A 19,497-nucleotide genomic window follows, 5' to 3' on the forward strand; every position below is an offset into this window, starting at 1 on the left:
ACTCCTTCAACAGCATCTTAGCGGTAGTCATTGCAGTATTGTCCTTCGTAGGGTATGCCTCAACCCATTTGCTAAAGGCACACACCACTACTAGAACATACTTCAAATTGTTACAACGCTCGAGCTGGATGTAATCCATCTGCAAAACCTCAAAGGGTGCAGTAGGTGTTACGATTCCTCCTGCTGGGGTCCGAGTACCCTTTCCTGGGTTGTACCGCAGGCAAATCATACAGGTCTGCACCACCCTCTTTGCCGTGCTAGCAATCTCTGGATGCTCCCAGACTTGGGTAAGCAATTTTACAATTGCGGAAGCTCCAACATGTGCTAGCCCATGTGCCATCTGAACCATAGGTTGTACAAAAGCCGTGGGTAATTTCCATCTATCCATCTGCTTATTTCTCCAGCAACCCTCATCATCCAGTTCTCCCTCACTGGACCATTGCTCCCGTTCTTTGTCAGAAGCGGTCCTCTGTATTTCTCGCACCTCTTCCTTCGCATCATGCCATCTTTCTACTTGTGACTTCACTACATACATGGCAGTAGCACCGGGCTGCATCGCAGTCTCCCGTGCCACCCGGTCTGCTAACGCATTCCCTTCTCCAATTTTATCGACTACCTTCCTATGGGCGCTACATTTAACAATGGCAATTTTCTTCGGATATGTCAATGCAGTTAAAAGATTATGAACTAACTCCCCATGCATTATTTGTACTCCATGTGACGTTAAAAACCCTCTTTCCTTCCAGAGCAGGCCGAAATCGTGCGCTACTCCGAAGGCATAGCGGCTATCTGTATAAACATTCACACACAATCCTGTACTGAGCTCACATGCTCGTGTTAATGCTATCAGTTCCGCTGCTTGAGCTGATTTCTGTGGTATGCGTGCTGTCTCCACTATTGTTTGCAATGTGGTAATCACATACGCTGCTGAAGTCGTACCATCTGGTAGCTTCAGGCATGACCCGTCCACCCACAGTTCTCCATCTACATCTGAAAAGGGCGTATCCTGGAGATCAATACGACCCTTTGTTTGTTCCTCGGTCACAAGGATACAATCATGTGCTTCTCGTGCCTCAGACCGAGTCTCGAGGTATGGCAACAATGTGGCGGGATTTAACGTCACGCACCTCTTTAACGTAATATGAGGAGCCAAAAGCGTCAGCTCATATCCCGTTAAACTGGCACTGGTCAAATGCTGCGTCTTCGTCTGATTAAGCAGGGCATCAACAGCATGGGGGACTAATACCAACAGCTTATGAGATAACACAATTCCCTCGCTCTGGCGTATTGACACAGCTGTTGCCGCAACCGAGCGAAAACAACCAGGCAATGCTCGGGCAACAGGGTCAAGTACAGCCGAAAAATATGCACAAGGGCGCTGCTTGTCGCCGTGCATCTGCACTAAAACCGATAATGCACATCCATCTTTCTCATGCACATACAGCGAAAAAGGCTTGGTATAATCAGGAGTCCCTAACACTGGTGCCGAACAGAGGGCCTGTCGCAGTTTCTGAAAGGCAGTGTCACACTCATTCGTCCAAGGAAGCGGGATAGGTGTGTCTTTTGTCAAAAGGGCTAACAATGGCTTGGCTATGTGCGAAAACCCTAATATCCACTGCCTACAAAAAGAAACAAGACCCAAAAATGCGCGCACGTCCTTCTGTGTGGACGGCGTCGGCGTATCCAGAATCACTTGGACACGATCTGGTGTGAGTGCACGTCCCTCCTTAGACAAAAGGTGACCCAGATAAGTCACCTTTGGTCTACAGAATTGCAACTTTTTACGAGAGACTTTGTGATGGTGGGATGCCAGAAAGGAAAGCAAAGACAACGTACTCGTTTTACACAACTCCGGGGTGTCGGCCGCCAGCAAGATGTCATCGACATATTGAATGAGGGCGACACCCTCGGGCAGAACAAAGGAGTCCAATTGTCTTTTCAAAGCTTGACTGTAAATGCTAGGGCTTTCCGTGTAGCCCTGAGGGATTCTACAAAATCGGTAAGACCTATTATTTAGAGTGAAACCAAAAAGGTATCGACTATCGGGATGAATGGGAATTGAAAAGAAGGCATTTTTCAAATCAATAACTGAAAACGTGGTCACCGTAGGCGGGACCAAAGTAAGCAACGTCGTGATATCTGAAACCACTGGGTACTGGGGTATCACGATCTTGTTAACTTCTCTCAAATCAATAATAAACCGATAGACTTTGGCATCCGTATCCTTTTTCAGAATGGGTAGAATCGGGCTATTACAAACATTATAGGGAACTTCTTCCACTACTCCCACCTTAATCAAATCCTGCACAATCTGTATAAGAGCCTCTTCCCCCTCCTGCGAAATACGATACTGTGGAAGGCGTGGTAACACCGCCCCCTCCTGGACACTAATGTGAACATGCGGAATCACCATCTGTCCCACAACAGTATCCGAGGTGGCCCATAGAGCACAAGGGAGGGTAGCTAACACAGCATCTTCTGTAACCACACACATCCGTTCAGACAGGGGGTAATTGTCATTCAATATCACCCGCACTCCAGCAGGGGAACAGCGGATTGTAGCTCTGAAATGCTTCAGCATATCAAGGCCCATAATATTGTCCGGCGTGTTCGGGGCAAGCAAAAACGGACAGGGTGCAGAAAAAGAATCAACCTGAAATGTGAGGGGCTGCGAAAGAGGGCTTCGGGAGAGTGTACCATCAAACCCTACCGATGTAACCATTAAGCCAGATGGGGGAGCCCTCGGAACCAATTGTTTAGACAGCGCACTACGAGTCGCTCCTGTATCCACTAGGAACTGATCAGTAGAGCCCAAAACCTCAGCTAATACGTAAGGACCCTTCTGATCAACCGGCACCTCAACTGATTCTAACCCCCATCCAACGCATTCCTATGCATGCTGAGAATCATGGTACCCAGAACGGTCAATCCCCGACACTTGATACTGATTTTGTCGATCGAAAACATTAGACCTATCTCGTTGCTGCCCAGCAGGGTCAAACCGAGCGTGATCATTAGAATTCCCTCTAAAATTCGAGAAGCCCCCTCTACCTCTCGGGCCACCCTGATTGTGTCCCTGACTGTGTCCCTGACGCGAAACATGCAACGCTGGGCAATCTCTGGCCCAGTGTCCCGATTGCTTACAATACGCACATTGATTCCTATTTAGATCAGATCGGCCCGAGGGAGGACCATAAAATCCTCCCCTACCTCTATTTACACCCCGTCGGGGCGGACCATATACTTGTGCTAACATCACCTTTGTTTTTAAATCCTTCGATTTCTTCTCCTCCTGCCCCTTCGCTTCTTGCTCCTGGCGCTCATAGTACTGAGCTATAGTCAGGAGGGCTGTCGGGGTCGCAGTGGACCAAGAACTTTCACTCGCTTTTAGGCGAGCTGCAATCGCCGGTAATAAATTCGCCACATATTTATCAGCAAAAAGGTGCCGACCCGTATCATCCGTAAGGGACTGACCACTAAAATCATGAAACGTCTCCTCAAAGCGTGTAAAGAAATCTGCAACTGATTCATCGGCTTTCTGCTTGCACGAGGCTAGCATATTCCAGTCAATCTTTTTAGGGGGGATGATTGTCTTCAACTTAGTCAGAATAGCAGCGGGGAGATCTAAGATAATCTGAGGTGGTTTCTGCGCGGGCTTTCTCTCCCTATCCTCATCCTCAAGCTCAGACCATCGAGCCTTAAAAGTGGCAGCATCATCCACCTTCCGCACAGATCGCCACATATCTGGTGGTAGAATAAGCCCAAAGAACAAATCTATATCTGCTAAGGTCATAATACAAGAATTCAAGGCCCCCTCGACTTCTTCGTAAAAGGCCGCTGAATTCTTGCGGGGATCAGGCAACGCATTCTTTAATGCCATGACGTCAGCCCTGTGCCAGGGAGTATAAACCCAATTATACAAAAAATATCCCTTAGCATCGGCAGGGGTAATATCCGAGCTAGTCCCCGTTCCTTTAGGAGGAACATACAAAGGCGCCGCCTCTCGCATTGGTTTAGCATGCACTAGATCGCTCTTATCTGATTGAGAGGTGGATGAATGGCCGCCTCCGGTACGCGAATCCGACCGCTTTTCCTCCTCAAGGTGTTGGCGCATTTTCTCTTTAAGATCTGCCGCCGCATCCCGCAACGCAAACAGTCGCCGAACCGCCTCAGGCGCCTTAGAGGGAGAGAAAACACCATTACGCAATGCTTTAGCATCTAATACCACATCGTCAGGTTCAAAGACACTGCAATATTTCCGAAAGGCAGCAATCACTTCATCAGAAAAGTGTCCCAAGAAATACAACCTTTCTCTATCCTGCCACGACTCCCAAGAATCCAACAACTCAGTAAGGGATAACTTGCCCTTACATGCACGATAGGAAAACTGTCGAAGCTCACCCATTCGCTCAGCCGATAACATGGACCGCGTGTCTACCTTACTCGAACCCGATCCAGAATCTTGTGGCCTCGGGGCAGACGCGCCAACATAAGGAGGCGGAGAACGATCTAATAAATAAAAATCATCGTCATGATTATTAAGGACAGGATAGAGTGGCTGACGAACAGCATATTGACCCGAGACTTGTAACCTGCGTTCTTTTTCTTGCTTCTCCGTCTGTTCTCTTTCCTCCCGACGCTTTGCTTCCTGCGCTCTCACATGATCATTCTTTCGTTGCTCTTTATCAAACAGCGCTTTCTCACGTTTCTCTCGCTCACGCACTTCCTTCACCCATAATCGTACACATTCAAACATGTCTTGACGAGCACGCCGTTTACACATACACTGTTCCACATACTCAATCTTACGTATATCAAACGACCCATACAACGGCCACCGCAACTCAGGATCCTTTTTGGTATATTTCCTCCATACTGTGCTGTACATTATGGAGGAAAGACCATGCTTCACATACATATCCCTATTAGGAGTCCCCTCTGGGGGAGCTGGAGCAGATTCCTCGAGGTTTAACCGGTTTCCAAAGCGGCAGCACCACTTACGGAGTGCGCTAAAAGCAGGCATGCTCAAAAATAATGCAGAATATGCAGTATTATCAAAAAAATGGCACTTAAACGTTGTGCTGTTCAAAGTTACATAGTTCCGGAGAAATATCTCCACATTACCTGCCTATATGTGTTGCAACGCATATATTCTCACAATAATCAATACAAGATATGACCGGTCATCACAAATCAAACTCAAATAGCCAACCCAGGCTTCAAAAACTCAGAGCAAGTACCGTACGACGGTTCTTACCAATCAAGAGTCCAGATTCCAACTGCCAAGCTCCAAAATTCGCCCAAACGGCTGTCACGGCAGGACCGACAGAAGAGGTCTCAGTCGAGGACCGGCGCCACCCAGATGGTCAGGTCGGAAGGGAAGGAAGAAAAACCTCGGGATGCCAGGACTAAAATGCCTCTGGCAGTGATCACATCCCCGGCCAAATTCCTCACCTTCGTCGCGACCAATCCTTCGAGCATCCGAGTCGCCGATGAGCCCCACGTGACGGGCGCCAATTGATGAATACAGGCCCCAGCTAGGCCCGCAGGACACAAGGGTTCGCTCTCCTGTAAAGTAACCTATAAGGAAGTTGGCACGGAAACTGCAAAGTACAAAGACAGAATTTATTAACCCTTAAGGGTGGTCCTACAATCCATACAATACCCTTCAGTATTGCATAGAGTAGCACAAAGAACTTGCATACACGGTCCCCTTTTATACACAACAGAGGGGCTCATAAGTGGGAGGATACGACATGAGATAAAGAATGTTACCTTTTATGGACATTTTCAATACAAGATCAATATGTGGGCGGAGCTGACATACTCCTTAATCCCGCGAAAACATGGTCAAGCAAGGACTAACTGATAACAGATGTGGCCAAGTCTGGGCATGCGCCAGGCGGACAAAGGAACTATTTATAGACAGTTACTAGGCAGATTACAAGAGCAACTAACACAAAGATAAGACTCTCCTCGTGTTGAGCACGTGGAGACATGACAATACAAAATGGAGTCCAAACTTCAGTCAACATAAGGAAAGAGACATGTGTAAGGCAGGAGAGTGCATGTCTTTAGCAAATGCTTAATCACATCGTAGTTTCAATTTACAACACACAGATCAACAAAATAAATGATGAGCTAAAAAATGATGTACTTCAGCCCAGATCTCTGTGCTGGAGGGAATGTTTGACATTGTTAAGCATTTTGTTCATCAATTGTTCTTTTTGGGCATGTGAGGAAACAGCAGCTAAAGGACGTTGACTCTTTAAACATTGTTAGACTCCAGAAGGAGTGTAAAATAAGAAAAATAGGAAAATATAAAATGCATGGGAACAGTAAAATTAACAAAACTTCTTTTTTCAGCATTCTAATCAAACATGTTGCAATAGTTAGGACTCAATGCAAATTATAGTGCATAAAATGTATTAGGATATGTTCTTTTCTAAAATAAGGAAAATTTAATGTGTTAAAGAGGTTATTTCTTCATTATTTTAAGCTGATTAAATGGAACATTTTGTAGCAAAAGAGAAGAAGGAAACTATTGAATTGTTCATGTCTGATTGATTAGTGGCTTTGATTGCAACTGTCTGAGAGATTAGTGATTCCCTGGCTGCAAACCAAGAAAGATTCCCGTAAACGTAAAATAAAGTGTTTGTAATATGTACAGATTGAAAATAATACTTAACAAATCTTAAAATTGTTGTTGTGCAATGAATTTCTGCTTTTGCTTTGTGGAGCCACAACAAAGTTGGGACTCCAGAATTCAAAAAATATATATATATTTAAATGAATATTGCTTAATTTTTGGCCATAGGGTGGCTCTGAAGAGAGCCTTTTGTGTTCATAGTGAGTATGCGTGACCTACAGATAAGGGGTTTTAGGTTGCTGAAAAATACCCTATTGCCTTAATCTGTAAAGTGAACTCCATCACTTCTATAAATTACATGCATGTTAAAATGCAGGTTGTTGTTATAGATAGAGCCCATGTTATGGTCTCTGATGAATGCAGAAACAGCTTTATAAACAGGTTTCCTGGCTTTGTCAATCTGAGGACAGAATTGATTTGACCACTTCCATGTCTACCTTTGCCATATGTTGGAGTACACTAAGACAGTTTTTGAGGTAAAAGTGCCATTAATTGGCCAAAGGTTGCCTTTATTACAGTTTCTAAACCAACCCCAGTAAGTGTGCCTAGGTCATTGCCATCACAGTGCACTGTTAAGATGTCTGGATGGTGAAAATTTGCAATACGCCTAACCAAAGGCAGCAATTGCTGCCACTTTAAACCTGACAAATCCATTTAATGTTCAAATTAGGCAAACCGAAGTCTCTGTCAATGCCACTCTTTCTCACAAACTCTTTGGCCCAGAAAAAATAGCTTTGACCCAGAATGCACACTCTAACCATTTTGAAGGAAGGAGTTCTCACACATGAGAAGGTTGAAGCTGAATGTGACAGTTGGTATAATGAAAGGCAGTTCATTCATTCATTATAAATGTATTCGATCTTTTTGTGTTCAGATCATGAAAGTACATAAAATCAATCGCTCAACAGTAAAAATACAACCAATCACAATTCTTTCTTAATACGAACCCCCCATAATCAGGATTACAATTGATTTCCATAAGAAGTAATAAAACAGTGAACAAATAAAAGATCCTCATAGTTCATTAATAGAGCGTGCATTTCCTTTTACACATCCATGCCCATAAAAAAGATACAACTGCAAAACAGACAAACGGGGTCAAAAGAGATTTTAAAAAGTATAGTGTGACCCGGCATTGGCGAAATTTATGTCTCTTTAAAATTGGTACAATAAAAAACTTTCTTTCTTGGGCATACATGCTACAGAAAAATACCAAGTGCAAATCATTTTGTGTCAACTTAGAGCCGCAGGGGCACACAGGTAAATCAGAATGCCTGAATCTTCTGCCTGGATATACCAACATCAATGGGATAAAATTTAGACAAAATCTCGTTAGGATAAACTTGTGGTGTGAGAAAGGGACCTCTGCCAAATATGAGAACTCACCCTCCACATTTGGGGGTGTTAGTTGATACATCTGGACCATCTGCACACCATAATTCCTCTCGCTACGGACATATTGAGCCCTCAGCTTAAAAGTCTCGGCCAAACTCATCTTGGAAAAGTTCCGGCATGTCATAGGTACCTTAAAGAGATTTAACAAACATAAGGCACTAAACTCCTGCTCAACATAACTTAACCATCCACTCCTGCTATTGGTTCTCCATCCTAAGCAGGTCTGTAATAATCCCTTGGATTCGGGGGACTGTGTCCCTCCGCCAGATCGACAAACACAGCATGAGTGGAGCCAAGCGGATTGAGTCAGTAATATAAGGGAGGGCCGATTCTGTATGAGAGATGTAATTTGTGTGCGATTGTGGACGGGAGATCAGAGATTGCCCAAAAAATATTTCAGCTACCTGTAATGGCTCAATTGGAGCCATGCCCCATACACCTGCCCCGTACGCCACAGCTGAGACTGTTTTGGCCTGGTAAATCTTTTTTATGGGGCCCAGAGGTCTGGCACCCAACCTCCTAGTGAGTGTTTTCAATACAGCTAAGCTCCTATCCATCGCCAATGCTCTGCCTTCCACCAGGTTTGTCCAAGACTGTTTTTTGTCGAAAAGGACTCCTAGATAGAAAAATGTGTTGACCACCTCGATTTTATTTTAGTGCATATAAAATTGTGGTACTTTAGCTTTTTTCCCTGCCCCTGCAATTAATATAAATGTCTTAGTTTGATTGACTTTAAGGTCCAGCAAACTCATAAAAGCCGCATATGCTGTTATCAGACGCTGGAGACCCACACCTGTTCTGGAGAGAAGTACGGCATCATCGGCATATGCCAAGATAAGGAGCTGATGGGAGTCGCATATGGGGATGTCCAGGGAGACTCCCGCCAGTGCATCCTCCACACCATTTGAATAGATAAAAAATCAAAATGGTGCTAGTACGCAACCTTGTCTGACCCCTCTTGAGATCTTGAAGTGATGGGTCCGCTCCCCATTCCTTCCATATCGAACAGATGCAGAGGCATCTGAATACAATTGACGAATGAAGTCAATTAGAGGCTGATCCATTCCCATCTCTAACATAATGTCCCAGAGCTTCGGGTGGGAAACGCAGTTAAATGCTCCCGTTATATCCATAAAAGCTGAATATAGATTTCCACCCTTAACCCTCACATATGTATCCATGATGAGAGCGAGGTTCAGGCACTGGTCCACAGTGCCCTTCTCCTGTTGAAAACCATACTGGGTTTGCATTAAAAATTCCTATCACGCGCCCAATATTCGAGCCTAGACAAAAGGAGGCGACCCATCAGTTTAGCAGTTGTGTCAATAAGGGAGATGGGTCTGTAGTTTTAGGATTTTTTAAAAAACATTTTTACCTGTATCTCCCTTTTTAAAAATTGGAACTATTAGGCACATCTTCCATGATGGTGGGGGACCCAGTAGCGCTATCTCATTAGAGGCATTTGTCAACAGAGGGACCCAAAGATCTAGGTCCATCGGAAAAAAGTCTACTGGGACCCCATCTGGGCCCGGTGATTTCCCCTTGCTACAGGCCTCTTCACCTCCAGCAGGGTGAATACTAGGTTTACTTGGGGGTTCAGGGCTACTGGAGTGTGGGAACTAGGGTCAGAAGAGTTGATGGAAAAAATGCTTGAACAATGAGCCACCAGGTCACCTTCAGCTATATGTGAGTCTAAGGTAACATCTCCTTGAGTCTTAAAATAGGGCGCATTAATTATTGCCCAAAATTCTTTGCTGTTCCCTGATGCTGAGGCATCCTCAAGACTGGCCCATATTTCCTCCCTCCTTACCCTCTCCCTAGATTTCCTTGCTGACTTGTAGTCCCTACGTAACGAGGCAATTAATGTTGCATCCCTAGGTTGTATCTTTAATGCTGCGACTAAGGCCTTTCTAGATTTTGTGCAGGGAGAATCAAACCACCCATTGACCTTTTTGGGTCTATCAGACTTGTACCGAGTTAAAGCGTTTTTAATATGTCCAATAGGTTAGTAACGCCTAATAATGTTGCAGTAGGGGAACTATTTAGATACAGACATATTTCTATACTAAGTAGCGAATTACTAACCGTTTCAGGGATAATTTTAGCTCTATCAGGTAGGGCCCACTTCAGTTGATATCCGTTTCTTCTAGCAATTAAGGGTGGAGTTATTTCCTGCTGTCTAGGCAGTTCTCTAGCGGCAGAGCGGATTTCACATGTTAAAATGGCATGGTCACTATAAGATGTGAATAGGGTATTCGCATGGATACAGCTCACGTTTAGGTGGGTTGAAATCAGTTGTTTCATAGTGGAAACGACAAAATGTTTTCGGTAGGGATTCAGTGGTAGAAGGATAGTTAAGCACGATCACCAAGTCCCTATCCGAGAGTGATCGATTCAGACTATTGCCATAGGCACTATGAGTGAAATGGTGTAATGGGTTATCCATGAAGTCAGTCAAACCACATACCCTTTCTGAGCTGTGTTTACAGGGGTGGATATTAAAGTCTCCCAGCCAGATGATGAATAGAGGTTCTTTAAGCCTTTGAGTTTTAAGATTGGCAACCAGTTCCTTCTCTACCTCATCTACGGCTGAATGAATATTGGGCCCAAAATTCATAATATAAAAGTTACGTAAAAGCCAAGACCCTTGATTTTGCAGCTCAACGATAAGGATGTGGAATAGAGAGCTATTTCATATAAACATTTTTACTTTCAGATCCAATGTATTCGGGATCAGAGTTAACAAACCCCCCTTTGCCCTCCCTGATGGCGTTTGAACTGCCCTCGAGTGGAAGGAATGATAGCCATTTACAAAAATGGGGTCCGTAGCCCAGGCCTAAGAGCTTCACTAATTTTGGTCAGAGACATTTCTGATAGAAGGGGACCCTCTAGTGGAGGGGGAGACAGTCAATCACAGCAGTCCATACCTGAAAGAAGTACAAATCTGTTTGTAAGAGGTAAGCCAGGATTTCCTGCTGGGGTTGAATTTGCGTGGACCTCCCTATGCAGCAGCGATGTGCTTGGGGCCATTTGAACCATCCTAGGGGGAGAGGAATAGAAGTAGCCAAGTGTCATGGGGAGAATCTGGAAATCCTTAAGAGGGACTCTGTGTAATTGGGACAAAAGAGATCTCAATATTGATTGATTATTAAAGTTAATCACCACGCAGTCCTCCTCCAGTGTTTTGGGGGACAACCCCACCCACCATACCCTTCTTGCCATGATGATATGATTGGCTAACCATGACCCCTCTCCCATCATAGCTGGAGTATGGGAAGTCGGCCCATGTAGAGACTTATCAATTAGCTGAGTAGTGTTTTCGATTTGATTCACCCTCAAGGGGGGGAAGGTTTCCATGGACCAATACAAGTTGAGCCACAGTGGGTGGTAGATGCCGTGTTTGAAACCGGTCATAGACCTCCCCCATGATGTTATCTTTCTCCTGTATGATACCAACATTCCCCCCTCTGAATTAGCTATGTGTAACTTACTAGAGGGCCAGCCCACGGAGATGCTAGAAGAGGTAGGAAATGGGCGTCTCAGTTCACTCCGGATTGGGCGATTCACAGAACTTTGCAAAGTAGTCAATTGGGTCTGCTGATAAGGAGCAGGTGGATGGGTGGTTGTGTCCTTAGTGTGATCAAGTTCGGGTTGAAGTGGGTGAGATGGTTGGTGAGATGGGTGATCTTCGGCCGTTATTGTGGCTGATGGGGCCCTCTCCGTCTCCGTCTCACGTGATGTATGTGGTCTTACCAATACGCCCAAGCCCTCTAGCTTAGATAGTCTCACCTCAATTTCTGAGAGTTTGAGTTGGATAGGGGCTAATAAGACTGTGACCATATTCTCTATCCTGTTCCAGAATTCCTCTTCGCCAGACTGAGAAGGAAGTGTGGCCTGCTCATGGTTAAGTGGGGGCTGACTTATCCCCTGTTCCGGCTCTCCATTTCCCTTAGATTTAGATTTAGCAAGTCGGTACCCTTTTTGTTGTTGTTGTTTTACTTTCTGTGAGCCCGCTCCCCTCCACTGATGCGGAGTTGGTGCTGCACTGGTGGTGGCTCACTGATGAGGAGGTGGTGCTGTGTTGATACTGATGTGCTGTGCTGATGCTGAGGTAGTGCTGAGTGATGCTGAGGTGGTGGTCTGCACTGTTTCTGAGGTGGGGCTGTGCTGGTGATCAGGTGGTGCTGAGTGACGTTGAGCTGGTGCTGTGCTGAGAGGGTAGTGCGCTGATGCTGAGGTGGGGCTGCGTTGGTGGTAGTACACTGATGCTGAGATAGTGTTGTGCAGTGCGGATGTTAAGATGGTGCTGCGATAATGTTGAGTTGGTGCTACACTGGTGGTGCACTGATGAGGAGGTGGTGTTGTGTTTATGACAAGACGCTGCTTAGGTGATGTTGAGGTAAGGCTGAGTGATGCGGATTCCCTTACCACCACCCTTTAACAGTGTACCTTAAGGCTCCATAACCACTAATGTTCAGATGCATTTAATTAGTCATAAAGAGCCACACATACCAGTGTAGGGTGTCAGAGCACTTTGCATCACACACAAATTACACAGAGACAATCAATCATAAGTGTATAAATTGGCATAAACGAAATGTTACATAATACAGAGGACTACAGGGTGTAGGCGTCACAAGTCATGTATATTGGTATGCAGCATTGCTAAAGAGTGCTTGGGCCCCAGAAGCCCAAACACAGAATTGAAAACAGAACACCGTAGTTGGGGGTGCTCTTAAATGAAAAACAATCGATTTCCATCCAGATGAACCCTTTAGGCAACTTTAAAATCTCCTTTAATCTTTACTTTGCAGTGCATACAGTTCTTTGATGAAAGTAGAAATAAATTCACTGTTCTATACTAGGATTTTATTTTATAAGCTGCAAGTAACAGAAGAGCAGTAATCCATTGACCTATTTACATTTTATGCACTTTGTAATAGGCATGGTACACTTTCTTCGCAGCTGGCATATTAACCCTCTGGCTACCTTGCAATGAGTTAAAACTTCTCCCACTAGACAACTCTAATCTCTCCAGCAAGAACATCAATCTCCGGCGTTATCTTGGCATTTTTATTGTCTGGAAATTGCAGGAGGCCAGGAATGTGTGGAGTGCTTTTAAAAGTAAAATAAACTGGGAAACATTGCCTCTGAAGTCAGTATCCAGTGCAATGGATCACAGAGCCCTTGTGCTGGCCCTGTGTTCTAATTCTGCTTTTATTTAATATAATACATTCAAATGCACATTTAAAAGGGGACATTTTTCCAGAAGGAAACATTTTGTCCTCAGCGCAAAACCAATGAGGAGAAACTTCCAACTCCTCAGCCAGCAGCCAAACACAAGTCCTGGAGGAGAGGACAAAAACACAAGCAGCATTCATATTAAAGTATAATTTCAAGCTGTGTTTAAGTTTTGGTTTAACTTTTTACATGATTTAGAGCTGCAGTAGCTAGAAAGCATGGCTGGCCGCTGCTGACTTCGGAAAGGAAGGACAAGACGTGAATGCTGCAATAAAATGTAAGCAGTTACGACTGAGCACCCACAGTGTAACAAGAGGTTGAAAACATAATAAAATAGTCCCTCACGAGCAGATAAACAGAACAAAGTGTAATGATATTGTACTAAGTCCCTGCTCCTTTGAGGAAAATGGAGGGACAAATAGGCAGGACTAGCCACTAGTAAAGAAGGATGTTTAAAGGACATTGAAGCAAACAAATGAGAAGCAAGGAATGGCATTTGGCCCACAGAGATACATGTATACTAAAGTATACAAGAGGTCGTATGCTTACGCTCAACCTAAAAACCCATAGATGTTGTGCATGCCCAACTTTTAAAATATTTTACTAAAGAATATGATATGTGTGAAAGCATAGAAGACAACAATACGGATAGCAGATTTTTACAAATTACATCATCCATGCCAGGCCACCTAATGACATATTGCCTAAATTATCTAACTGCAGCTCATAAGTACTATTTCCTGGAATCGCCATATGGATCCATGTAGAATATATCTGTTTTATGAAGAAATATATAGATGCATGTGATGAGGTATAATTTTCAGTTTCTCTGTTATGTCTCTGTAACACTCCACTCTATAGTGCTTCAATCTGCAACACTCTACTCTCTGGCACTACACTATAACCCATTTCAGACTATGATATTTCAGTATACACCACTACACTGTACCTCATACCACTCTAAGCCAATCCACTCTACACTATTCCACTCTGCAACTCTCCACTCTATGCACTTCACTCTACTCCACTCCAGTATAGGCCACTCCACTCTACGCTCTTCCAATGTATGCCACTACACTGTACCTCACTCCACTCTCTGCCAATCCACTCTACAACACTCCACTGTACGCCACTACACTCTTTGCCACTTCACTGTACACCACTCTACTTTATGCTATTCCACTGTACTCCTATCCACTCTAATACACTCCACTGTATGCCACTCCACTTGGCGCTATTCCACTGTATGCTGTTTAACGGCACAACACTCCAGTCTAGGCCATTCCACTGAATGCTACTACACTGTCTGTCAACCCACTCTACAGTATTCCACTGAACACAGCTCCACTGGACAACACTTCACCCATAGGTATTCCACTCCATGCCACTCCACTCTATACCACTTCACTCTACAACACTCTAATATATGGTATTCCACTGTGTGGCACTCCATTCCGATCTAAGCCACTCCACTCTACCCCTCTCTACTCTATCACACTCCACTCTATGCCTCACCACTCTGTCTCCCCACTCTACTCCTATCCACTCTATGCCACTCCACTATACTCCACTCTAATCTACAACAATCCACTGTATGTTATTACATTATACATCACTCTATTCTATACCACTCCACTCTACAGCTCTCCACTCTAAGACAATACACTGTAATCTACTACACTGTATCCTATTCCACTGTATGACACTCCATTCTACGTCACTCTACTCTACACTGTTCCACTATATACCAATCCACTCTATGTCATTACACTATACGCCAGTAACACTCATTGTTATTCCATTCAAAGCCACTCTAATGGAGGCTACTCCACTGTTTGCCAGTCCACTCTATACCACTTCAACCAACGCCACTCTACAGTGTGCTATTACACTGTACACCACTACAGTCTAGCCCACTAAACTCTACCCCACTCTACTCTACAACACTCCAATCTACAGTATTTCACTCTACAACACTCTACTCTTCATCACTCCAGGCTATGTTTTTTCACTCAACAACTCTCCACTCTATGCCACTACACTGTAAGCCACTACCCTGTACCTCACTCCACTCTGCACCACTCTACTGTATGCTACTCCACTGTACACCCCTCCACTCTACGCTATTCCACTCTATGCCAGATAGATAGACCGAACTCCTGAGGCGGAAAGCCGGGAGCAACGAACAAGCACGCAGAAATCTGTATTTTATGGTGTATTATTTGTGTACTTTTAAAAATTAAACCTTTGGCAACACTCTCGCTACTTCCACTCCCCCGCACAGCCGATCTGAACGCTGTTGCGGGCCACCATTCACTGCCACGTCATTCTGGGGAAGCCTGATCAGGCCACGCCCCCTTCATAACGGGCCACGCCCCCCCGCCTTATAACGCGCCAATTCACAGGCGCCGGCAGATAGACCGAACTCCTGAGGCGGAAAGCCGGGAGCAACGAACGAGCACGCAGAAATCTGTATTTTATGGTGTACTATTTGTGTACTTTTAAAAATTAAACCTTTGGCAACACTCTCGCTACTTCCCCTCCCCCGCACAGCCGATCTGAACGCTGTTGCGGACCGCCATTCACTGCCACGTCATTCTGGGGAAGCCTGGTCAGGCCACGCCCCCTTCATCACGGGCCACGCCCCTTCCTGCTCCTCACTTACATAAACCATGTGCCTCCCACGGCCGCGCAGCGGACGGGCGCAGCGGGCGCGCCGGCGGCGCGCCAAAGGCGCGCCAAAGGCAAGCCCGTCTGCGCCCGTCCGCGCCAGGACGGGCCTGAGGGCATGCCATCCCGCTTTGCCTATTACATATTCCCCCCAAGCACTCAGGGACTTTCAGAACACTGCAATTTCACCACCTCCTATGGTTTTACATCGTATTATGTCGGCGGGCCTCATGCGCCCCAACCAACCCCTCCTCAAAGGCTGCACACCCCGAGCATTGGCACCAGCGAGCACCACATTCCTCAAGGTATCTTACCTTAACACCCGCTCACTGGTGAAGCACTCTGAGGATATTTTTATCCTGTTAACTAGCTCGAACCCCGATATGCTTTTACTCACAGAAACATGGCTCACATCAGAGTCCATGCCGGACATCCTGGCAGCCCTCCCCCCGACTACTACATCCTCTGCGCAGACCGCCCTGGCGACTGGCCTGGTGGTGGGGTGGCGGCCATTATTTCTAAGCGCCTTAAATCCATATCTTCATACTCCCTTCCTCTACCTGAGGTGGAGAACCTAATTATTAACGTGCAGACGGATGTTGATCCCCTCACTCTTCTTTTAATATATCGGCCCCCATATCCCATGCCATCTTTTTCCGCCACTCTTAGTGAACAACTATCCTCCCTTCTTATATCGCATTCCCATCTCGCCATTTTCGGCGACCTGAATTACTGGTTCGGCGACAGCCACGCCGGCTCTCATGCCACTGAGCTTTTTGAGACGCTTAAAAGCCTGAACCTTGTCCAACACGTCTCCCAACCTACTCATATCAAGGGACACGTCTTGGACCAGATCTGGACCTGCAACCTGGAGCTGTCCCCACCAGACATACGTCCGTGTACCTGGTCCGACCATCATTTGGTAGACACTATCATCACGGTTGCTGCTCAGACCCCCGCTCCCTTGATGGCCGGCGGCCATGCCCGTAAATGGAGCTCATATGACTCCCAGGGATTTCTAACTGCCCTGGCTGACACCTCCCCGGTGATTTCTGACTCCACCGACATGGACGGGCTGGAACAAAAAGTGGCCACCTGGCTCGAGTCGGCCAGCGATTTGTTTGCCCCTCTGGTTAAATTTCCCTGTACCAAACACAGGAACTCTCACAGGTGGTTCTCCGACGACCTCAAAGCCCGGAAACTTAAAACACGCCAGCTGGAACACATCTGGAGACACGATTATTCTGACCTAGCCAAACAATCTTATCTGACCGCTCGCAAAGAATTTAAAATAGCTATTCGTTTAGCTAAAACCGAACACTTCGCCAGTAGGATATCTCAGGCAGCTAATAAATCTAAGGAGGTGTTCAGAGTTATGAACGAGTTAACCACAGATGATAGGACCCTACCAGCCCAGACTCCCACGCAGGAGGCCTGTGACACCTTGAACTCGTACTTACTAGAAAAAATTTCCACTATCAAAAAATCCATTTCCTCACTCCACCAACTGCCACTACTGGATAACTCCCTCAATAATCCCCTGTCCTTCACTTCTTTCCCGGTTCTAGACTCCTCTTCTTTGGCGGAACTGGCCACTCGCGTATAATCTGGCTCCCCAAATGACTGCTGCCCGCCGTCCATTCTGCGGAACATATGTCTTAATCTACCTGACAGTATTCTACATCTACTTAATAGCTCCCTCAGCAGCGGCATTTGCCCCACTTCCCTCAAGGAAGCTATCCATGTACCCTTACTAAAAAAACCTGGCGCCGACATGACGGAGCCATCGAACTACCGCCCCATCTCTCTTCTCCCCTATTTTTCTAAACTCATGGAGGCCCATGTCACTCGCTGCCTGTCCGGGTTTATTGAATCCTCCGGCTATCTTGTACCTACCCAGGCCGGCTTCAGACCCGCCCATTCTACAGATTCTACAGAAGCTGTTATTCTGGCAGTCCTTGACACACTCAGAGGCAACGCGGACGCGGGAAACCCCCAAGCCCTCGTCTTACTGGACTTGTTGGCCGCGTTCGACACGGTGGACCATGACATCCTTCTCCACCGTGTCGGACAGGCGGGCATCCAGGGCGTTGCTCTCGAGTGGGTCAGGTCTTTCCTCACAGGGAGAACACAGGCGGTTCGCCTTGGTCCTTACACTGCAAAAAAAACTCTCACATCCTGTGGTGTCCCCCTAGGCTCTTCCCTCTCCCCGCTCCTCTTTAATCTTTACCTTCGGCCACTCATTCAATCGCTTCTGAAATGGGACATCGTCACCTATAACTATGCTGACGATCTCCAAATCATTTTCCCCCTTAATTCACCTAATGCCATCACAACTTTTCATGGAGCCATGACCCATATCCAACTCTGGATGAACCAGAACCAATTAAAGTTGAACCCCGGTAAAACTGAGCTCCTACTTCCCGGACTCAGTGCCACCTACTGGGGTCCACAGTTCTGGCCTCCAGAGTTTGGCACCCCCCCCCGTCCCAGCAAAATCAGTAAAAAGTCTGGGTGTCATTATCGACACCGAGCTTTCTCTTAGTGCTCAGGTGGGAGCGGTGGTTTCCTCCTGTATGTTCCAACTTCGGAGGATCCGCAAAATCCGCCACCTTCTCCCCCCGGCAGCACTCACCCAAACGGTCATTTCGCTGGTACTCTCCCGTTTGGATTTTTCCAATGCCATCTACCACGGTTTGCCACAATACCTGACTCAACGCCTTCAAATCGTTCAGAACCAGGCTGCCCGCCTGATCCATGGAACACCCAGATGGCAATCAGCTAAACCTTTGCTTACGAACCTGCATTGGCTCCCGGTTGACCGAAGGGCTGCCTTTATGGTGGCTTGTCTCACCTTTAAGGCACTTCATTGCCCTTCCCCTGCTTTCCTAAAATCTACCATCCGCCCTTACTGCCCCACACGTAATCTTCGATCTGCCCACCGCGACTTGCTGATCACCCCCAGGAGCAAAACTAAGAGATTCGGCGGACGCCGTTTCTCTCACCTAACCCCCGGGCTCTGGAACCTCCTCCCTTCCTCTATTAAATCTTGCTCCTCTTTTCTCAAATTTAGGAAAATGCTAAAAACTTACTTCTTTCCCACCCCCACGTAGACTCTGTTCCTCTACCTCCCCCTCACTTTGTTCTGTCTACCAGCGCCAGGAAGGTTCGGTGTCAGTGCGCTCTATAAGCAACACTTAACATAACATAACATATGCCATTCAACTACACCACTCCACTCTACCCCACTCCAGTGTACACTATTCCACTGTACGCCACTCCAGTGAACTCCACCCCACCCCACTCTATGCCACTCCACTCCATGCCATTCCACTGTTTGCCACTACACTCCACAACTCCACTCTGCGTAAGTCCGCTCTACCACTCTCCACTGTATGTCACTCCAATCTTTGCCTCTCCTTTGTATACCACTCCACTCTATGCTATTTCACTATTCGCCATTCAACTGTAACACACTCTACTGTATGCCACTGCACTGTAAGCAGTTCCACTGTATGCTGCACAACTCTACGACTCTCTGG

The sequence above is a fragment of the Triturus cristatus genome, chromosome 2_1 (assembly GCF_964204655.1).
Source record: "Triturus cristatus chromosome 2_1, aTriCri1.1, whole genome shotgun sequence".
NCBI lineage: Eukaryota > Metazoa > Chordata > Amphibia > Caudata > Salamandridae > Triturus > Triturus cristatus.